General features: G+C 45.4%; 1 protein-coding gene across 3 annotated transcripts in view; it reads right to left on the bottom strand.

Annotated features, from left to right (window-relative positions):
• Positions 1-22,572, bottom strand: part of MAP3K20 (mitogen-activated protein kinase kinase kinase 20) — a 178,746-nt gene that overhangs the window by 95,693 nt on the left and 60,481 nt on the right. The window lies entirely within an intron of this gene.

The raw sequence follows: 22,572 nt of genomic DNA, 5'->3' as shown, positions 1-22,572 counted from the left end.
CACTACGGGATGTGGACATCTCAAGCGGTGTTATAACTGTTGTGCCACATTCAGGTTTAATACTTTTAAATGAAAGTATACAATCATCACTGGCCCTAAGTAAACGGGAGATTTCTAAGTCCTCCACCCAGAAACGGGATCATCAAGAAGAATGTCAGCAGTTAACGAAAAGGGAGAAGCCCTTCATTGACTTGCTATACATTTCTTCCTAGGGTGTCAGCTGAGATTTCCTTAAAAACACACTCTGTGACACAGGTCTGGAAGGTGGTGTACCTAGATGGAAAACGGAAGTTAGAGGGCTGGCACGGGGTCAACATGGAATGGAAAGAAAGGGAGGTTGTGACTTTCTGGATGAGACACTTACCAAGGTTGATTTGCTAAACGTATTAAAAATAAAATTAAAGGGCGGCTCTTGTGGTGCAGCAGGTTAAGCCGCTACTCGGGGCGCCCACAGTACCTGTTTTGAATGCTGGCTACTCTGTATTTTTGATTCAGCTTCCTGCTAATGCACCTGGCAGGCAGCAGACGCCAGCCCAAGTACTTGAGCTCCTGCCAGCAACGTGGGTGACCTGGATGGAGTTCCTGGCTCCTGCTCTGGCCTGGCCCAATCCCAGTCGTTACGGGCATTTGGGGAGTGAACCAGTGGACAGAAGAGATCTCTTTCTGTCTCTATCACTTTGCCTTTCAATAAGTCCATAAATCTTTTCAAAGATTTTTTAAAAACAAAATCCTTTCTTTTATGAAAGAAAGGAAAGACACTGACAGTAAGAAAAGCAGTCAGGGCCAGCGCTGCGGCTCACTAGGCTAATCCTCCGCCTATGGCGCCGGCACACCGGGTTCTAGTTCTGGTCGGGGCGCCGGATTCTGTCCCAGTTGCCCCTTTTCCAGTCCAGCTCTCTGCTGTGGCCCGGGAGTGCAGTGGAGGATGGCCCAAGTGCTTGGGCCCTGCACCTCATGGGAGACCAGGAGAAGCACCTGGCTCCTGCCATCGGATCAGCGAGGTGCACCGGCCGCAGAGGCCATTGGGGGGCGAACCAATGGAAAAGGAAGACCTTTCTGTCTCTCTCTCTCACTGTCTACTCTGCCTGTCCAGAATAATAATAATAATAATAATAATAATAATAATAATAAAAAGAAAAGCAGTCTTTGTGAGCCCCACACCATGGGCTGGCAGCCTCTACGGATGTCTCAGGCTGGGAACTGCCTTTTCTCCCTGGATGGCCGACAGTTGTCACCCTCTACTTGGTGGCAGGACGTCTGCCTGCCCCATGGCACTGGCACAGGGGCAACCACTCCCCCGTTCCCCTGGTGTGTGTGGTGTTTAAATACATCACTCCACAGGCCTGATCGCTGATGTCCACGCCAATTCGAAGGCACTGTGATTCCATGAGTCTGACAGCAGGAGCAAGCAAAGTGGCTGCTCCAGCAGGTCAGCTGACGCAGGCTGCACTGCACAGCACTGCACGAGCCTTGCCCCCACGACAGCTGTCTCCACAACACCAGAATGTTCCAGGCTCATTTTACAACCTCCCCTCGCCCTTTCCCCAGTCTCAGAAGATGTGAGATGATCCCATATTTTTAAAAATAAAAGTGATGTGTACAGTAGAAAGACTGGGGAGAAACAGAATCAAGCACACAGCATTGTGAGTTATCCAAGATTATCTAGTACTTCTGAAATTCTTTACATTTAGCTGACAATCGGAAAAGGCACCAAGAATGTCATATATGTCATTAGAACACACAAAAACAGAAAAAGCCCCATATTTGCACGGAAATTCTAATTCTCACTAGGATCAGGTCAGGAAGAGGTAAGACCCTGTCCTTATGTCCCCATAAGGTCACCTGTGGCCTGTGAGTCTCTCCTGATGCGGCACTGAGGTGACTCCTACCGAAGGCACAAGTTCCGAGAGGCCAGGAGCCCAGAGACACAGCACTGGAAACCAAGGGAGCTGTCGACTGCGTCTAACCTGCTGGGCACCTGATGTTCCTCTCCCTGCCCCCGTCGGCCTGTGGCCTGCTGCCCTTAAGAAACTCTCCCACGTGGCTCCTTTTGCAAACAGTCTGGTAGCATGCTCCTGAAGGACAAAGGTCAGACACCTCGTATGCAGACAAGCGCGAACAAACAGCACGTGGTAATAACATCCAGTGTAAACGGCTATTATAGAGTCTGTCAGTACAGACTTTCTCTGAACAGGACAGGGAGAGGAACAGGATGCCAGTGTTCATTCTGTTCTTCTGTTTTAATCGTTTATTTATTTTTTTGGAAGGTACAGAAAGAAGGATAGAGATCAGTTTCCCGTCTGCTGGTTACCCCCCAAATGCCCACAGAAGTCAGGGCTGGGCCAGACTGAAGCTAGGTGTTAGGAACTCAATCCAGCTCTCCTCCCTGGGGAGTAGGGATCTCACCAGCTGAGGGCTCACCCCTCCCCGGGTGCATATTCACAGGAAGCTACAATGCGGGCGGAGAAGTGAGACTCACACCTGAGCACTCCAAGATGGGAAATGGGCGTCCCAAACAGCATCTTAGCTGCTGCAGCTGATGCACGCCCCTCTGTTCACATGTGTTACTGTTATTCAGAAGAATGACAGTCCATCAACCTGAATACCACAGTAGAAGCCAAGTGTGAAATTTATGTCCACGTGCGCATTGCCGATTTAACTTGGAGGATGAGCCTCTGGATGGCTACCCCTGCCCCTCGCAGGCTCTGCTGTAAGGCAGTTTCTTGGGAGTCCTTTTCTGCTGTGCCTTCTACAGGCACGACCTCACCTTGGCACCATACTTTTTCAGGTTAAGAATGCAGTGGTTGGGGCTGGCGCTATGGGTTAGTGGGTTAAGCTGCCGCCAGCAGTGCTGGCATCCCATATGGGCGCCAGTTCGAGTCCCAGCTGCTCCACTTCCCATCCAACTCTCTGCTATGGCCTGGGATAGCAGTAGAAGATGGCCCAAGTCCTTGGGCCCCTGCACCCATGTGGGAGACCCGGAAGAAGCTCCTGGCTTCTGCCTTCAGACCGGCACAGCTCCGGCCGCTGCAGCCAATTGGGGAGTGAACCAGCAGATGGAAGACCTCTCTCTCTCTCGCTACCTTTCAAACAAATAAATAAATCTTTAAAAAAGTAAGCAAGGGAAAACGGCTCATTCTAAAACTCCTTAAACAGTACTTACAAATCTCTAACATCAAAACACCCATATCCTCCAGGTAAGACACAGGCAGAACCACCCCCCCCCTTCCCTTCCCTGCTGTTTCAGACTCTGATTATAAAGATAAACGAGGCAGAGTTCTCATCTCAGTTATTAAATGGTTATATGCATTAAGATCCCTGGTATTGACTGAAACAAAACAAGGAAACAAACAAAAAGCAGTTTAATTCACTGCATTTCTGAACCTGACTCTTACATGTGTGACAAGATGGAAAATCAATGTGACAAATTCTAAAACTGCTGAGCTTCAGAAACAACTCACAAAGCAGGGTGGGGATTTTCAGTACTGTCATTCATCACCAGGGTGTCATACCTAGGCCATACTCTGAGCTTAGTGACCCATTCTGTAGTCAAACAACTAGCCACAAACCTCCCAGTCTGTAGGTTTTCTTGTAAATGAGGGCCTTCAGGTATTCAGGGAAATGAAGGGGGACAAAGGACCTGACTCTGGGGTCTCAATCACCTTGCGCATCAGGAAGAATTTCTTGCCAACTCTAGGAAGAAAGAAGCCAGGCATCTGGCAGGAGCAAGTCCTGCAGGAATTTTGTCAGAAACATCACCAGTGCAGGGAAGGCTCTGGCTGCCCAGCGGGCTCCCTGGTGCGCTGTGGGCTCACAGCTGCAGCCCCCTACAGAGGAGCCTGGGCGCCCCTCCAGGGACAGGCTGCTCTCTGGGTGAGCACACACCCAATTATGGGCAGGCTAGGAGGTGGCCAAAAAGAGGTGACCCATATAGGGAAGATTTAAGAGCAGAGAATGGGGTGTTTGGCTCAGCGGTTAAGCTGCTGCTTGGGACGCCTTAAGCGCATGGTTCTGCTTCCGATCCAGCTTCCTGCGAATGAGCACCCTGGGAGGCAGCAGCTGATGGCTCAAATACTTGGGTCCCGGCCACCCATGGGAGACCCGGACAAAACTTCAGGCTTCTGGCTTTGGCCTGGCAAAGACTTGGCTTTTGCTGGCATCTGGAGAATGAACCAACAGATGGAAAGTCTCTATCTGCCTCTCTGCCTTTCAAATACAATGAAATTAAATAAGTTAATGAAAATAAGGAAAGAACATAGATTAATAAAAATCTGAAAAGACCAGTGATTCAGGAGATGTTTTCAAATCATAAGGCTAAGAGACTTCATATGATTGCTTTCTTTTTTTTTTAAAGATTTATTTATTTTTTTGAAAGTCAGAGTTACACAAGAGAGACAAGGAGAGGCAGAGAGAAAAAGAGAGAGAGAGAGAGATCTTCCATCCACTGGTTTACTCCCCAAATGGCCACAGCGGCTGGAGCTGCACCGATCCAAAGCCAGGAGCTTCTTCCGGGTCTCCCACATGGGTGCAGGGGCCCAAGGACTTGAGCCATCTTCCACTGCTTTCCCAGGCCATAGCAGAGAGCTGGATTGGAAGTGGAGCAACTGGGACACGACCTGGAGCCCATATGGGATGCCAGTACTGCAGGTGGTGGCTTTACCTACTACGCCACAGCGCCGGCCCCATACTTGCTTTTCTGAATTGTCACTGTGATAACATGAAAGCATATTTAAGCACCTGTCCTCAGTCTGGAAGGCAAAGTGCTTACAAACATCTGGTTTTCCACCAAACAGTTTACGTAATTTTGTCAAAGAGATGACTGCTGTTGTGCTAAACTACACTGAAAATCTCCCCAGAGAACAAGGCTCATGTGTGGAGTGGAGAGGGATCAGGCTCCTGAAAACTGAATGGCAACAGAATCCAATCAAATACCGGACTGAGGCAAGTGAAGCTTTCATTCCAGCCACACTCGGCCCTGCTTTCTTCCCACGGTGACTGGGCCGGGCAAGACTATCTTCCAGATTCCTTCACACTTGAAATTTCTATCCACCCCTGCTAACAACAAGCTATGTCTTATCAACACCCCCTGACACAGAGTGGGCACTCAGTTCCTGTGTAAGATACTGAACAGAGGAAATCAATGATGCTGGACTAGGGCACCCTTGGGAGCCAAACGGACTTCAGTGTGAGTCCTGGCGCTGCCACCCACAAGCTAGGGGATTCTGAGGAAGTCCTTTAACTGTTCCAGACTCAGTCTCCTCATGTGTAAAATGGGTCAGTAATCTATCCCATTGCTCAATCAACGCTCAGCCCTTCTCTGACACCTTGCCCCCTCCTTTATAGACAACTTATCATTCTGAAGCAAGTGCAGCTCATGAATTAATTCATTTACTTTCCAGAAGTGATGTCACCTACATATTTTTATTGTTTTGATATTTGACTTCCTATGTTTATATATGTTTTAACCTAAATATAGCACTTTAACATTTTCAAATATTTTATCCTGTTTAAGTGTTCAGAAAACTGGGTTTTTTATTTGATTTGCTCAAGCTCATTTGTCAGTGGCTCAGTAAATGTAGTTAATAAAATTCAAAACCAAGTTTCCTACCTCTGACTCTTCATGAAAATTCTCCCCTCTTTCTTCTTAAGTCCAATAAAATCATGAGTCCTAAACATTTTTTTTTTTCTTTTAAGAAACAGCTTGGGCCAGCATTGTGGCATAGCAGGTAAATCCACGGCCTTCAATGCTGGCATCCCATATGGGCACTGGTTTAAGTCCTAGCGGCTCCACGTCCAATCCAGCTCCCTGCTAATGCACCTGGGAAAGCAGCGAAGATGACCCAAGTGCTTGGGCCCCTGTACCCAAGAGAGACCCAGAAGCTCTTGGCTCCTGGTTTCAGATAGGCACAGCTCTGGCTATTGCAGCCATCTGGGGAGTGAACCAGTGGATGGAAGACCTCTCTCTTTCTCTCTCTCTGTAACTCTACCATTCAAATAAGTAAAATAAATCTTCTCTTTTTTTAAAAAAAAAAAAAAGCTTATGGTAGTTTTATATTTCAACTTTCTTTAAAGATTTATTTATGCATCTGAAACGTTGAGTTACAAAGAGAAAAAGACACAGAGATTTTCCATCTGCTGATTCACGCCCCAAATGGCTGCAACAGCCAAGAACTCTATCCAGAGCTCTATCCAGATCTCTTATGTGGGTGGCAGGGGCCAAAGCACTTGGGTCACATCCTCTGCCTTCAAAGACACATTAGCAGGGAGCTGGGTCAGGAAATGGAGCAGCTGGGACTCAAACCGGCACTCTTACATGCGATACTATATCTAAGTGGTGGTTTAACCCGCTGTACCACAACACCAGCTTCTTTTTAAAATTATGTATTTATTAATTTACTTGAAAAGCAGAAAGATGCACATTCATACACAAAGAGAGAGATTGAGAGAGATACCTCATGTACTGGTTCATCCCTCAGTTGCTCATAACAGCCAGCGATAGGCCAGACCGAAACCAGGAGCTTGGAACTCAATCCAGGTCACCCATGTGGCTGGCAGGGACCCAAGCACTTGAGCCATCACCTGTCACCTCCCAGGGTGTGCACTAGCAGGAAGCTGGGTTCAGGAGTGGAGCTGGGACTTTTATTCAACACTACCCTTGTTCAAAGAGATTCCAATTTGCAAACCCCTTAAAATAGCAGCTGACATTTTTGACTGCCTACTGCACATGAGGCTAAGTGTGTAAATTCAACCTTCAAATCCCCACAGCAAACCAAAAACTGGTGCTCGCCATTCATCTTATCATTATCATCTTTTCACAGGGGAAGAAACCTAGACAAGGAAGAATTTTTTTTTAAAGATTCATTTATTTTATTTTATTTTTTATTTGAAAGTCAGAGTTACAGAGAGAGAGAGGGAGAGACAAAGAGAGACAGATCTTCCATCCACTGGTTCACTCCCCAAATGGTCACAACAGCAGGGGCTGGTTCAGGCTGAAACCAGGAGCCAGAACCTTGCTCTGGGTCTCCCATATGGGCGCAGGGGCCCAAGCACTTGGGCCGTCCTCTGCTGCTTTCCCAGTGCATCAGCGGGGAGCTGGATCAGAAGTGGAACAGCCGGGGCTCAAACCAGCACCCAAAAGGGGTAACCTGCTATGCCCCAATGCCAGCCTCAAGAAATTTTAAAACTTGTCCAAGAGCCAATAAATAGTATGGCCAGGTTTTTTAACACAAGTAGCCTGCTCTCAAAACCTGCTTACAATCACTAAACCATACCACTTTACTTTATAGACCTATTTGAATATAGAAAAGGACGTTAGCTTATAGAACATCTACAAATTACAACAAGTCTAGAAAATTCCAATGCCCTCTTCTAGTTAGTTATGGAAATGTGACAAATAACTCCTCATGCAGTCCCTCTAGGCGCCTCTGTTGCATCCACGCCAGGACATTTCCGCAGCTTCCGGACACTCCACCGTGCGGCACCAGGTCAGGAACCCAGATCTGATTCTCCGCAGGCACCAGGCCGTCAGGCCAGCCAGCAACAACCCAATTCCTAGCTAATAAAACCAGTTAATTGCACAGCATGAGGCACATCTCTCTACGCAAAAATTACATGGTTAGCGGTTTGCAGCAACTCTCACAATCTGATTAGCTAAGTGCTTTATAATATTACTCTACAGTGCAACAGAGTTTGATTATTTACATCCCATAAGAGAAATGTTTGAAACATTTATTATGGAAATCTACAAAATCATTTAGAAGAGTTCACGCAAATTTAATTTTAAAATAGTCTGGAAAGTCCTTGGGCTCATTTCAATTCCAATTAGACATTGTTGTGAATACCTGGATTCGTCAGCTGAATTAACAGTTTCACCACTTTTGGATCTGTCAGTGTGCTCCAACAGTGACTAAAGGCAAAGGCACACACCACACTTTGCTACTGATTGCAAAAACAACAACAACAACAACAACAACAACGAAACAACAAAGACAGACAAATCCTAACAAATATAAATAGTAAGGATAATTTGGCATCACAGAAACTTAAGAATGGAAGAGATTTAAAGTCTTAGAGTCTTTTAGTCTTTTTCTTTCTAGTCCCCAACTACAATTTCCGCATAAGGCAGCACCTGTCTTAACCAGAGAAGACCATACTTCCCACTAAGGCTTAATGAAAAGACAGACTCCACCTAAACAACCCTCTCATTCTCAATAACCACCATCACCACCAGCCACCATCTTCCTTTTCACTAACCTTCATGCTGAGAGCCAAGTCTGTGTCTGGTGGAGATGGTGAAAGGTAACACCTAAAGGGTACACTTTACAGTGGCTTCAGTTTTGCCTAAGCTCAAAAACAATCATTAAAGGGGCTGGCGCTGTGGTGTAGCAGGTGAAGCTGCCGCCCACAGTGCCGGCATCCTATATGGGCACCGGTTCGAGTCTGGGCTGCTCCACTTCTCATCCAGCTCTCTGCTATGACCTGAGAAAGCAGTGGAAGATGATCCAAGTTTTTGGGCCCCTGCACCCGCATGGGAGACTCAGAAGAAGGTCCTGGCTTAGGATCAGCTCAGCTCCAGCCATTGTGGCCATTTGGGGAGTGAACCAGTGGATGGAAGACCTCTCTCTCTCTCTCGTTGCCTCTGCCTCTGCCTCTCTGTAACTCTGCCTTTCAAATCAATCAATCAATCTTAGAAAAAAAAATCATTATTATCATACTCCTTGTCAAATCTCATTTTTCTGTTATTTGTTTCTTTTATGCAAGTATACATAAAGACTGCGGTCATTCTGAAGATATATTCAAGTCAATGGTTATCAGGTAGTCAGCAGGCTGAACGCATTCATTCCTCACTTGGATATTGGGCTACGAAATAAAGTTGGTTGTTGAAGTTCTCTTCAAGACCAGCTTTCCATTATTTTCATCTAAAATAAAAAGATTTAATTAAACCACATGTAAAGCTTTAAATATAACTGTCTTCATAAGAATACTTGTGATTTTTCTGAACAACCACTGTGTTCTAGCCCATTGCTCCTGTAATAATTTTAACAACCTATCACACTGTATTTTTTTTTTATGCTGTTTGCTAGGAAACTTAGACCCAAGGTTGCTGGCTACATGCAGAAAGAACACCAAGCCTTATGGGTGTGTCTTCATCACACTAAGTTCATTTCTGCCACACTTTACCCTCGCCTCATTAAAAAACATTTTTTAATCTATTTTATCTCACAATATGGCTTGTGTCTTTATTAGCTGCCTTCAGTAGCTCTGCCAGCACAAGTTAATACTGTGCAGCACATCTCAGCATGGAGCCCTTCAGATCGGAGAGGTGCACGGCAGCTGCTGGCGGCCCCTGAAGTGAGAGCGCAGGTGCTCACTGGTCTATTCAGAGGTCATCTCTCGGTTACCTATGGCATATAGATCCTATTTCCTTGACTTCCTCTATCTCAGGAAGCTTCACCAGCATTCTCCTTTAGCGCCATATGTGTCTCCTGGACCCTTCACTGCCCACCCACTGCAAGCTCAGGGACCCCTCTCTGGCCCTAATTTCTCACCCTTACCCCATCAAACCAGCTCTTCAGTTTACCAGACTGAGGCCTGCAGTCCCTCAATTCCTTTCACTTTTCCCTAATGAACCAGGTTATATTGGGAGAATACAGACATCCAAAAATGATAGAAGTTTAAAGTACACCCGTCTCAAAGTGTCTCAAAACCCAAAGACTGCAGGAAGCCCAATGTGGCGTCTTCGCAATTGCATTGTTCCACCACCCTTCGCACTGGCTCGCGTCAGGACATAACCCTGAAGTTCAAAGCCGGTACACTCCCCTCCTGGGCAGCAGTGAGAAGGAAAGTGCCTGAGGGTGTCCTCTTGGGTAGGTCAGCCTACTTAAAGAGCTTTCTAGCACTCTCCCCCAGGAAATTCTGCTTACATCTATCAGCAAGTCCTACATTCAAGGAGGGCTGCTCCGTGCAGGTCTAAGCTGGGCACAGGCTTACAAAACAGGACTCCCAGCGAGAGCCAGCAGAATATTTAGTGTGTTGGCAGCTAACAGTTTATGCCACATCTACCAAGCTATCAGTGATCAAGATCCTGTCCAACAAAAGGGTCTTTGGGTATTCTGAGGGATCCTCATACAGTTTGTTGGAACCTGGATATGACAGAAAATCTATGTACGGAGTTAAACAATTTTTGCACCAAAATAAACTTATCTTTTAAGTCCATTTTCTATGAACTTTTTTGAAGTTCCCTCATAAAACATTTATGCTCTTTGGTCAAATGTTCTCAAAGCATGCTTCCCAACATCATAACTCCATAGTCTACATTCTACCAGTCTCTAAGTCTGGGGGAAAAAACCCAACAACCACCTTTCTATTTCTATGCTCTCCAGTGGTTTTAGACAAGCTGTTACGACATGCCTGTCCTGAGAGGGTTAACACAGTGTATTTATGGTGTGCACATTTAATGAAAGCTGAAACATAGTAGCAGTAATTGAGTCTCTCTAGTTAGCTCCCTCTTTCCTTCTCTAGAACATTCACCCAGCAGATATTTACTGATCATCTACTACATGCCAGGCACTGTTATGATGCTGAAGACAGTGATAACAAGACAGCCAAACCCTTGCCCATGCAGAGCAGAGAATCTAGTGGGGGGAGGCGGTCACCGATGATGTCCAGAGACCAACAAGACAGTTTTCATGAGTCGGATGCCACAAACCTTGATTCTTCTCACGTCCTTAGGTTACTCTCGATTTTCCATCCTCAGATGACTGCTGAGCTCTGACACTGGAAAACTGGCTTCATTTTGCTCAGCATTCATCCTCTTCATTGACTACCTTCTTCTATTTCAGAGAACGAGTACCCCACCTCCCCTCAAATCTGACACCCGTCTTCTTCGTACTTCCCTCTCTTCCCTCAGGACATCCCTCTCATCAATTTCCTTTCTAGAATCTTCCATCTCTCTCTTTTTTAATAGTTATTTATCTGAAAGGCAGAGTTACAGAGAGAGGAGCAGAGACAGAGAGATCTTCCATCTGCTGGTTCACTCCTCAAATGGTCTCATGTGGGACTGGGAAGAAGCTCCTTGCCCCTGGCTTTGGCCTGACCCAGCCCAAGCTACTGCGGCCATCTGGGGAGTGAACCAGAGGATGGACGATCTGCCTTTCTTGCTCTCTGAGAAACTCTGCCTTTCAAATAAATAAATCTTTTTAAAAAATAGAAAGAAACAGCTTTTCTTGACTCTCACCTCCATCTCAAACTACTTCCAGATCACTACAACTACCTGAAATAATTCTTTATGTTCTACTTAATCAATTTGTTTTCACTCCTCAATCTCATTATATTTGGCTGGGTTTTGATTCCATTGCTAAAGTTTCCCTAACTAACTCATGATTCTGATCTTTCAAATTCCCTATATAGGTTACATTCTGAGTTTTCAAATTATATATAACCATGCCTCTCTTTAACATTCTAATATTATTCCCTAGTAGTTATACTGCTTTACATCTGGATATGCACAAAAACAAGGATGAGATGACAGTTAAATCCTATCAAGAGAAACAAATCCCCACCATGAGAAGTGCCGAGCACTGTGGAGGACTCATATGGAGGCTAGCTCAAGTTGCAGGATGACAGACCACGGAGAAACAGTGCGGGGGTGGAAGGGTAGGTGGGGGGGCCTGGCTTTCCCCAGGGCCAAGAGCGAAAGCACTGGGGAAGAGGCAGCAGGGGCAGCATTGGACCTATCAGAGGACAGAGGCTGTGGCTAACCTACACAGCACACGTGTACCAGGCTGATCAATGGCAGGGACTCCTACAGAGTGAGAAAACAGGTCACGGTTTGGAAGCGGCCTTCCGGGAGGAGCACAGCCTCCAGAGGTAAAGGGACGATGACTGGACCACCAGTTGGAACTAAAGGTTACCTGCTCCAGCTGTCCTCATCATCAATAATATTCTTAGCAATGTTCCTTCTTGTTTTAAAAGATTTATTTATTTACTTGAAAGTCAGAGTTACACAGAGAGAAGTCTTCCATCGCTGGTTCACTCCCCAGATGGCCGCAATGGCTGGAGCTGTGCTGATTTGAAGCCATGAGACAGGAACTTCTTCCGGGTCTCCCATGTGGGTGCAGGGCCCAAGCACTTAGGCCATCTTCTGCTGCTCTCTCGGGCCACAGCAGAGAGCTGGACCGGAAGAGGAGCAGCCGGGAATCAAATGGGTGCCCATATGCGATGCCAGCAATGCAGGCAGTGGCTTTACCTGCTATACCACAGCACCTGCCCCACAATGTTTTTTTTTTAATACTACTTGTTTATCTGAGAGGGAGGGAGGGGTTCAGTATCCTTGAGTCCATTCAACTCTGAACTCTTAAGACTGAATTTCTGGACACACAGAGCAGAAGGTATCACAGCAGGGACCACGCAGGACAGCTATCAGTGTTGCCCGACACACTGAGCCTTCCTCAGTACCCTTGGGTCCTTTCTAACTCGCAGTAGGAAACTGTTTTTCCAGATAGCCTATTCCATCATCTCAAATATCAGAGCTGGCCTATGTAGCTCTGCTGATCCAGCAGGCCTTGGTCTTGCTACATCCACTTCAGCTCAGATTGTTGTCCCTTCATTTCCATTCTGACTTTCCCCTCTGCTTACAGTTTCAGCGCGGTGTACTGCATTTGCTCACGACTCTACTTAACATCTTACCACCTCTGAACAGGAAAGAAAGGCGCTTCTTTACAGGCACGTACCAGATGGTAGTTAATGAGACTGCAACTGGACCCATTCTTCCATGGCTACTGACTGAAACAGTGTGCGTGTAACTTTCATTCAGCAATGCTCACAGCCTTGGAGAGACCAGACACAGGCCTCCGTCACAGTTCTCCAGGCGGCTCTTCCCAGACAACAGACTATAAGCATCACTAAAAGCTCCTGACTGCACGTGACTCTCAAGAGTAAAGGGATGTTCTACACGTAAGCAAACATAAACCTACGTTGTTTATATTCATTTGTATCAGTGTTGACTGATGCTATATACCAACCTGCATCATCCCCACATTCTGTAGCCCAAGACATTAACAAAATACACAGAAGGTCATTGTTGAATGAGGCTGAGGTGTAACGGTCCAACAATGAGCACAACAATAAAGAAGAAAATGTATGAGGACACTGACCTGTTTCCAGGACAGAGATGACTGTGGTTACAAGGCATGAGAATATGGACCCTGTTAAGAGCCTAAAGAAAGATATATAAAATGGATACCCATGAACTAGATCACATAATTTCATTATTATAATCCTTTTGCAATCAATGAATGTAGTAACTATTGAGCTCAGATGTAGTACACTCGTGCATTTCGCTTGCTATGTGTCACACTGTCTCATCACTTGCATACTTGAATTCATGAGCTAAGTACCATTATTATCCCTTGTTTATCTCTATGAAGCTAAGGAACAGAAAGGTTAAGCAATTTGTCCACGGTCAGACGGCTAAGAAGCAGTGAAGCCAAGATTCAAACTAGGCAATCTGTTTGCAAAACCTATGATTTCAACTATAACATATGAATATCAGTTCTCAAAATCACATAGATGCACATGCCCACACATTTCTACAATAAAACTGATGGAAAAACAAACTCACCTGTGGCTGCACATTTGCCTGAAACCTGGTATACAGTAAGTGTACAAACATGTTTATTGTATCTGAGTATGGAAAGAACTCCAGAATCAGCCTCCAGAGACCTACATTCCGGTCTTGGTTCAGAGCCTTGATGGCTGTGTGATTTGGGACCTCAGAGTACCTATTGGTAAAATATCAAACTGTGGAGGTAAAAAGAACAAACCGAAGGATCTAAAATCTCTTTACCTAACACTGTGACTTCAATCTGATCCACTTGGTAGGGGGTGGGCCCAGGCCTGGGTGCATCTTAGAAGCTCCCTGGTGAGCCTAATGTGCCGCCAGGATTTAATCCACTGGCTGAGACAGTGTTTTTGCAGTAGGCTAAATTGTAGCCTCGTTGCTCTGCAGAAAACCCTGGAGCTGCTTCAGCTCCATTGTGTAAGAGCCATGTAGCCTTGCAAGTCTCTTAACTTCTCTGAGCTGGCTCCCCAAATGTAAAATAATAGAACCAATATGGATTATAATAGTTGTGGGGACCAAACTCACAGAAACTGTACCTAGAGTGAGCAGAGAAAACTTGGCAGAAAGATATACACAGTGAACTCAGATCCACAGACCACCGGGCAGAAGGATAAAGTGCTGGTAAGCGGATCCACAGACTGACAGCAGCAGCTCAGTGAGACTCCCAAAGGAGAGAAGAGGCCAAGCAGAGCCCATGCAGGACTCTGTCCACAAAGCACCAGCGGGGGAAAGCTGTGCCACCTGCACACTCAGCAACACTGCAACTGGCCAGTCTCTGAAGTCAAGAGCCAATGACCACGGCTTGTTGAGTCTGCTTTTGCAAACTTCTAAATAATCTACAAGATTTTGTAAAGTTGCCCAACTACTCCAAAAATAAACTGCTAAGCTGAAAGACACTGAACATGACTTCCTGTTGCCACTGAGGGAGTAGGGACGTTAGAGAACAAACCTGAATTTAGTGGGACAGCTCCTGTGTTTCTATTTTCTGCCCGTTCTCAGATTTCTCTGTAGAGGTCACAGAAGCCCACATTACACCAGGATTCTTTCTCAAACAACCATCATTCACCAGATCTTCCCTGTAGAATCCTTCCTAGGGAGGACTCTATTGCACTGCTTTAATCAAATGAGCCCCCACAATAGGTACTGCATACCCCATTCAAATGTGGCCCCCTGACACGGAGTCAACAGGAAACAGAAAGCACTGTTCTGGCAGTGAACATGGGGCAAGCACAATGGCCTCTAAGAGTACAACTGAAGTGTCGCTTCTGAACGCTGCAAAGGCTGCTGGGAGGACACGGGGAGGTCGGAGGCGCAGAAAGCAAGGCCCCTCACCAGGCCATACTGAACTGAATGACAGCCCCGAAGGCAGAGGTGCAGCTTCCGGCCTCCACCTGTCTACACTGCTGCACAGTTACCTAGTCTTAGTGAACCTGAGAAGTCTGTGCAAGGAGGATAACGAAGACTTTTCTTGACGAGCTCACAGGGTTTTCCTTTAAATACACTTTTTATTTGGGGTTTAATTTTAGATTCAAGAGAAAAACATTCGGGTTCCCATACACCCCCAGCCCGCCGCCCACACTGTTAACAGCTCGTGTAACTACAGAGCGTCATTGTGGATGAAACTCCACAATGGAGTCACCTGTTTGGATGTCACCTGTTCCTCCATTTCCTGCCTGTGTGCTGGTGCTGCAGGACCCAAGCCAGGGCACCCCACCGCATTTAGCTGTCCAGGCTCCTCAGTCTCCTCTGGTCTGAGTCACAGGGTCTTGACAAGAACCAAATCAATGGGGAACTACTTCGTAAAACATAAAGAATACAACTGACTATTGTTACGCACTAAACAAGCTCACGCATGTAAAGCACCAAGAAAACCCCCCGCACACACTAAGCTCCAATTACTGCCAGTTAGCTTTCTGCTTCTGTATGCCAGCCTATGCTGTGGCCCGCTCCACATGTCTGGAAGTGTACAGGAAGTCAGCTGTATGGAATGAGCCCTCAACCAGACCGCCCCTCCACAAACACCCTGCCCAGCCCAAGAGAGGGAAGAGGACAAGAGGCAGATGAAGGCAGAGGCACTCCCGCAACCTGGGAAGCCACCTGAGGGGACATGCCCGGGGCACCAGCAAGGTTGCCACTCCCCATGCACTCTGATAAACTGTGCACACGCCTCCCAGGCAGCCTAGGAGCTGAGCAAAGGTACTGGCTCACCCGAGACACTGCTCAGTGCTCTGATCTGGTTCAGTCTCGGAGAAAGCTCAACCACGCTCCACACCACTCACACCAGTCAGCCCAAGAAGACCAGGAAGCAGTGAGCTAAACACCAAGTGGTTTTAGAACAGTAAAACAGAGGCAATGCTCTGTAGCGGAGCCCATACAGAAAGCCACAGAACAGCCTGCCTCTCATTGCACACTGTTTTACCAGGAGGCAATCAGAAGGTGTTTATGGCCCAAGAGCCAGGGAATACAAGAATTCTTGTCTACTAGAGAAACCAACAGGTCCACCTAACAGTGTCTCAAACTCGTGAGACACTATGCAACCTCAGCAGACAAAACCCCCCAGACCAGAACCAAGGGGCAAGAGGGCAGCACATCGAGGAGACAGTGCAGTTGAGCTGTAAGAAAAGAGTGAAATAAACTCTTTAAGTATAATAACAACCCCTTTTGGTTTTTAGCATGATCTTCAGGAAATCCATAGTAACTGACAGAAATCAAGAAAACTTTTTGCGTCTCAGTGAGTCCACTTAACAGAGGACACTCCTTGATCAAGTTCTTATTTTCAGAGAGGCTAGGATAAAATCACATTAACAAATAAAATCAGAAGAAAACTGTCTTCAGTCTTTTTGAGGCCAGTTACAGGTAATGTTCCTGGATCACATTTGTATTTCATGCACGTTAGGATACTTTGGTGGTATAACATTTTGAGTCAAAATTACAAACAAAACATATACTGTGGCAGGTACTGCTGGTTGCCTGCTACTTTGTTTAGGGTGGCAATAGTCTCAAACAAAAACTTCATTCCCTGAGGCCTTTTGAGGCTACGTGTGGCCACATGAAGCAAGAACTGGCTAGTAAGATGTATCAAGTGATGGGATTGGTGTTGCGGCACAACATATCTGGGTGCTCGTTTGAGTACTGGATGCTCCACTTTCGATACAGCTCCCTGTGAATGCACATGGGAAGGCAGCAGAAGATGGCCCAAGGGCTCAGTCTCCTGCCACCCACATGGCAGACCTGAATGGAGTTTCAGGCTCCTGGCTTCCATCAGGCCCAACCCTGGCTGTTGTGGTCATCTCAGGAGTGAACCAGTGAATGGAAGATCTCTGTCTCACCCTCTGCCTCTGTAACTCTTTCAAATAAGTAACATTTTTAAGGAAAAAAGATGATTTATCTACTTGACAAGCAGAGAGAATGAGAGAGAGCGAGAGAGAGAGAGAGAGAGAGAGAGAGAAAGAGATCTTCCATCCATTGGTTCATTCCCCTCCCCAGTTGGCTTCAAGGGCGGGGGCTGAACCAGGGGGAAGCCAGGAGCCAGGAGCTTCATCCAGGTCTCTCATGTGGATGGCAGAGGCCCAGACACTTGGGCCATCTTCCACTGATTTTTCAGGCCATTAAGAGGGAGCTGGATCAGAAGTGGAGCAGCCAAGACACAAACCAGTGCCCATATGGGATACTGGCGCTGCAGGCCAGGGCTTTAACCTGCTGCACTATAGTACCAGCCCCAATACATTAAAAAAAAAAAAAAAAAAGATGTGAGAAATTATAATCCACATATTAAAAATGAAGCGGGACTCCTTCTCCAAACCATGCACAGAAATGAAATCAAAATGGATATCAGAAGTGGGCATTTGGTGTAGCAGTCAAAACACAGCTTGGGATGCCTGCACCTCATATCACAGTGCTGGGTTCAAGTCTTGGCTCTGCTCTATATTCTAGCTTCCTGCCAATGGGCACTCTGGAAGTCCAGTAAGGTCTCAAGCAGTTGGATGCCCGTTACCCAGGTAGGAGATGGGGAGTAAGTTCCAGGCTTCTGGTTTTGACCTGTCTCAGCCTGGACTGATGCTAGCATTTGAGGAGTGAGCTAGCAGATGGGAGTTATCTGTTTTTTCAAATAAACAAATACATTTTTAAAAAACCCATCATAAACATAAATGTATGTGTTAACACTATTAAACTCTTCAAAGGAAATACAGAAGTAAATCTTTGTAACCTTGGGCTAGGCAAGGCTTTCTTTAAGTACAAAAGTACATCTCTTGCCACCTCCTTGGAGCCTGTGGAGGCCTGTGGGGAACAGGACTTCTAGAAGGCAACCGTGTCTGGAAGACTGGTGCAAGGCCACTTTTGCTGGCTAGAAGCGAGGTCTCCAGAGCCAAAGGGAGCACACGCTGCTTCTCAAAATTGAAGGTGTTTATGCTCGGGATGGAACTGAATCCTACTTGGGCAAGAGGTGTGCTTATGTGTACAAAAGCAAAGACAACACAGTAACTCCTGGCGGCAAACCCTACACAACCACAGTAATCTGGGGAAAGGTAACTCGTGCTCACAGAAACAGTGGCCTGGTTTGCACCAAATTCCAAAGCAACCTTCCTGTGAAGGCCACTGGACACAGAATCCGTGGGATGCTGTACCCCTCAAGGATTTCAACTATTGAAAAGTAAATTTAAAAATGGAATTGTTCTCTCATAAACAACTACAAGCAACAAAAGAATGCTAAAAACATTTTCTATTCTACATTTAATTGCATTGGCCTATTTCTTATAATTCAATGATTATAATATGTGTGGGTTCAAATCTGAAATTCTGTTGCACTGATTTTTTTTTTTTTTTTTTTTGACAGGCAGAGTGGACAGTGAGAGAGAGAGAGAGAGAGAGACAGAGAGAAAGGTCTTCCTTTTGCCGTTGGTTCACCCTCCAATGGCTGCTGCGGCCGGCGCATCTCGCTGATCCAAAGCCAGGAGCCAGGTGCTTCTCCTGGTCTCCAATGCGGGTGCAGGGCCCAAGCCCTTGGGCCATCCTCCACTGCCTTCCCGGGCCATAGCAGAGAGCTGGCCTGGAAGAGGGGCAACCGGGATAGAATCTGGCGCCCCAACCGGGACTAGAACCCGGTGTGCCGGGGCCACAAGGCGGAGGATTAGCCTGTTAAGCCACGGCGCCAGCCTACACTGATCTGTTTTGTTTTGGTCTTTATGCTGATACTACACAGTCTTGATGACCAGAGCTTTGCAGTAAGTCTTAAAATCACTTGGTATGAATCCTCCAGCTTTATTCTTCTACAAGGCGATACTTAGGGGAAATGGCATCCTAATGCTGAGCCATACAGTCCGTGGGCGTGGGCAGGTCCAGCTCTCCTCTCACCAGGAGTTCTCCATTTACATCTGTGAACCCAGCCATGGCAGTTTTCAGCATAGGGGTTTAGTTAAATTTATTTCTATGTATTTTGTGTTTGATGCAATAATAAATAAAATTTTCTCGATTTTGTTTTCTGATTTGTTTGTTGCTAGTTTTTTAAAGATTTCCATGTAAGTACTCACTTCACCTACACAGATGGCTTGACTTCTTCCTCTCCAATTGTGACTTCTGTTGTCTCTCTCTTATCTTACTAAACTAACCCGGCCTTTCATCATAACCTGGAGCACGGGTGGTGACAAGTGCACATCAGGCCTGACTCCTGGTCTTGGAGAGCAAACATTCAACATTTCACTGACAAGTTAAAATGTTAGCTATAGGTTTTTTGGAAGATGATATTTATAAGACTTAAAATTATTGAAACCTATTTTACAGCAAGGATATGTTCTATCTTGGAGAATATTTCACGTGTACCAGACGAGCATGTATATTTTGCAGTTTTTTTTTTTTTTTCATTTTTATTATTTTGACAGGCAGAGTTAGACAGTGAGAGAGAGACACACAGAGAAAGATCTTCCTTTTTCTGTTGGTTCACCCCCCAAGTGGCCGCTACAGCCAGCGCGTTGCGGCCGGCTATTTTGCAGTTTTTAAAGACAGTATTCTCATTTGCTTAGAGGGCATGTCCAAGACTTACAACTATCACTATTTCTTTAGTTCTGCCAGTTCTGCTTTACATATTTTGAAGCTCTGTAATAAGCCATACATTCATTTGTAATTTTTTCTCTGATATTAATATAGTCACCTTTATTTTGCCATCCATTAGCTTAAGATATGTTTTGTACCTTTTTACTTTCAATAGATCTATGTCTTATATTTAAAATATCTATTTTTGGGTCGGCGCTGTGGCATAACAGGTAATGTTGCCGCCTGCAGTGCCAGCACCCAATGGGGCACCAGATTGAGACCAGGCTGCTCCACTTCCAATCCAGCTCTCTGCTGTGGCCTGGAAAAGCAGTAGGAGATGGTCCACATGTTTGGGCCCCTGAGCCTGTATGGGAGACACAGAAGATGCTCCTGGCTTTGGATCAGCTCAGCTCTGGCTGTTGCAGCCATTTAGGGAGTGGATGAATGGATGAAAGACCTCTCTCTCTGCCTCTGCCTCTCTGTAACTCTTTCAAATTAATAAATAAGTCTTTTAAAAATTTTTCTCTTACAGGTAACATATAGCTGGGGTGTTTTTTTTTAACTCGGCCTGGCAATCTCTGCCATTTTATTGGTGTGCTTAATTAATCTATTTGTAAGGTAATTATATTCGTAATTAAGTTTATGAGTTTTTTTTTTCCCATCTGTATTTTGTTCCCGTTTTTCCTACCATCAATCTTTATTTTGATTAATATATTTTTTCCTTTTTTTAAGTGTTTCATTTTTACTCCTCCATTGGCTTTTTAGCTATAGTTCTTTGCTGTGTCTTTTGTTTTTCTTTTTTTCTTTTCTTCTTCTTTTTTCTTTGTTTTGTTTTTGTAATTGCTCTGGGGATTCAGTGTGTATCTTTATCACTGTCTACCTGGATTGAATTTTGTGCTGCACACAGGAGGAAAAGCAGCCTGCTCACTCCACATGCTCTGTGCCATGTGCAGGTCTTTTGATGCACACACTTTATAAAACCCGTGCCACAAGCTCACAGCGTTCCCTTCCATTGTCGGTTGAAGCAATTCACAGAACAGAAACATGGTGATTTACATCTGACCTCATACTAAGCATAACTTTATCATTTCTGGCAGTACATTCCCTCAGCTCTGACTCGCCTGAAAAGCTCTGGCCTTCACCTCCAGTTTGAAAGAATATGTTAACTGGATACAGTAGCACCGGGCTAGCAGGATTTGGTTTTGGTTTTTCCTTTCCTTTCAGCACTTCTTCATGTACTGTGCTACTCTGGTCTGCCAACACAAATTCTGGATGACAACCATGACGCAATGGGCATGGTGTCTCTGCTTTTCCTCTTTATTCTGTCCTGCTGGGAGCTTGCTAAGCTCACTGTAGCTGTAAGCCAACATTTCCCACCAGACGTGGGGGAATCTGAGGTCACCGTTTCTTCAGATAATTTTCTGCCCATCTTCTCTCTTTTCTTTCTTTGACTCCAGTTATATACATATTAAACTGAACCAAGGGTCCAATCTTTTCTCCTTTGTAGTCTTCAGCTTTGATAAATTCTACTAATCTGTCTTCACAGATACTGATCTTTTGCCTTCCCTAATCTGCTATAAAGCCCCATTAAGCGAAATCTGCACATCGGGGACTGCAGTTTTATAACTGATTTTTAGTTTCCATCTCTGTTGAACTACTCATTCTCTCATTCTTTTTTATTTTTTAAGGTTCACTAATTTCCCTGAAAGGCAGAGTTACAGAAAGAGAGAGATGGAGAGATGGAGAGAGAGAATAAGAGAATCTCCCATCTGTTGGTTCACTCCTCAAATGCCCACAATGACTAGGGTTGGGTCAGGCCAAAGCCAGGAGCCAGGAGCTTCATCCAGGTCTCCCACATGGGTGCAGGGGCCTAGGGACTTGGGCCATCTTCTGCTTTCTTCCCAGGCATGTTAGCAGGAAGCTGGATCAGAAGTGGAGCAGCCTGGACTCAAATCAGTACCCACACAGGATGGCGCTGCAGGCAGTGGCTCAACCTACTGTGCCACCTTGCTGGCTCTGCTGAATTACTCATTCTGTTCTCTCATTCTAATCACACATTCCTTTAAGCTCTTGAACATGTTTATAAAAACTACTTTAAGGGTTTTGCTAATTACAAGTTTACTTGTCTAATAATTTTTATTGTACATTGAATAGGAATCTAATTCAGTATAATATAGTTAAATAAATAAACATTATTTAAATATATAAAGTATACATGCTCTGTGCCATGTGCAGGTCTTTTGATGCACACACTTTATAAAACCCGTGCCACAAGCTCACAGCGTTCTACATGTTGTCGCTTGAAAAGGTACCTCAATATAATAAACTAAAAACGTAAGTTGAAAAGATATACATCTAAAATATCATGAGGTAATTTTTAAATTATTATTTATTCATTTTATTTGTTTAAAGAGACAGAGAAGAGATCTCCCTTCTACTGGTTCACCCCAAAACATCCACAACAGCTGGGCTGGGCCGGACCAAAGCCAGAGCAGGGAACTCCATCTGGGTCTCTCCCATAGACAGCAGCAGTCTAAGCACGGGAGGCTCCACCTGCTGCCTCCTGGGGTTGACATCAGAAGAAAGCTGGAGTCAGGAGCAGAGCTGCAGCTGATGCAGGCACTGCGACACGGAGGTGGGCATCCGAACACTGCGCCCAATACCTGCACCACGATGCAGTTTTTCAACTTAATATTTTGAGCTAATTGTGGATTCATATGCAGCTTTAAGAAATAATATATGGCTTTCAAATAAACAAACTGAATAAAAAAAAGAAATAATATAATCACATTTACTTTTCACTCAGCTCCCTCCAATGGAACTTGACAATGACATAACCCACCAAATTCATTCAGATTTCACCAGTCCACATGCATGTGCGTGCGTGTGTGTGTGTGTGTGCGAGTACAGTTGTGTACAATGTC

Source organism: Lepus europaeus, chromosome 1 (genome assembly GCF_033115175.1).
Source record: "Lepus europaeus isolate LE1 chromosome 1, mLepTim1.pri, whole genome shotgun sequence".
Lineage (NCBI taxonomy): Eukaryota > Metazoa > Chordata > Mammalia > Lagomorpha > Leporidae > Lepus > Lepus europaeus.
This window is presented reverse-complemented; position numbering and strand designations above follow the sequence as displayed.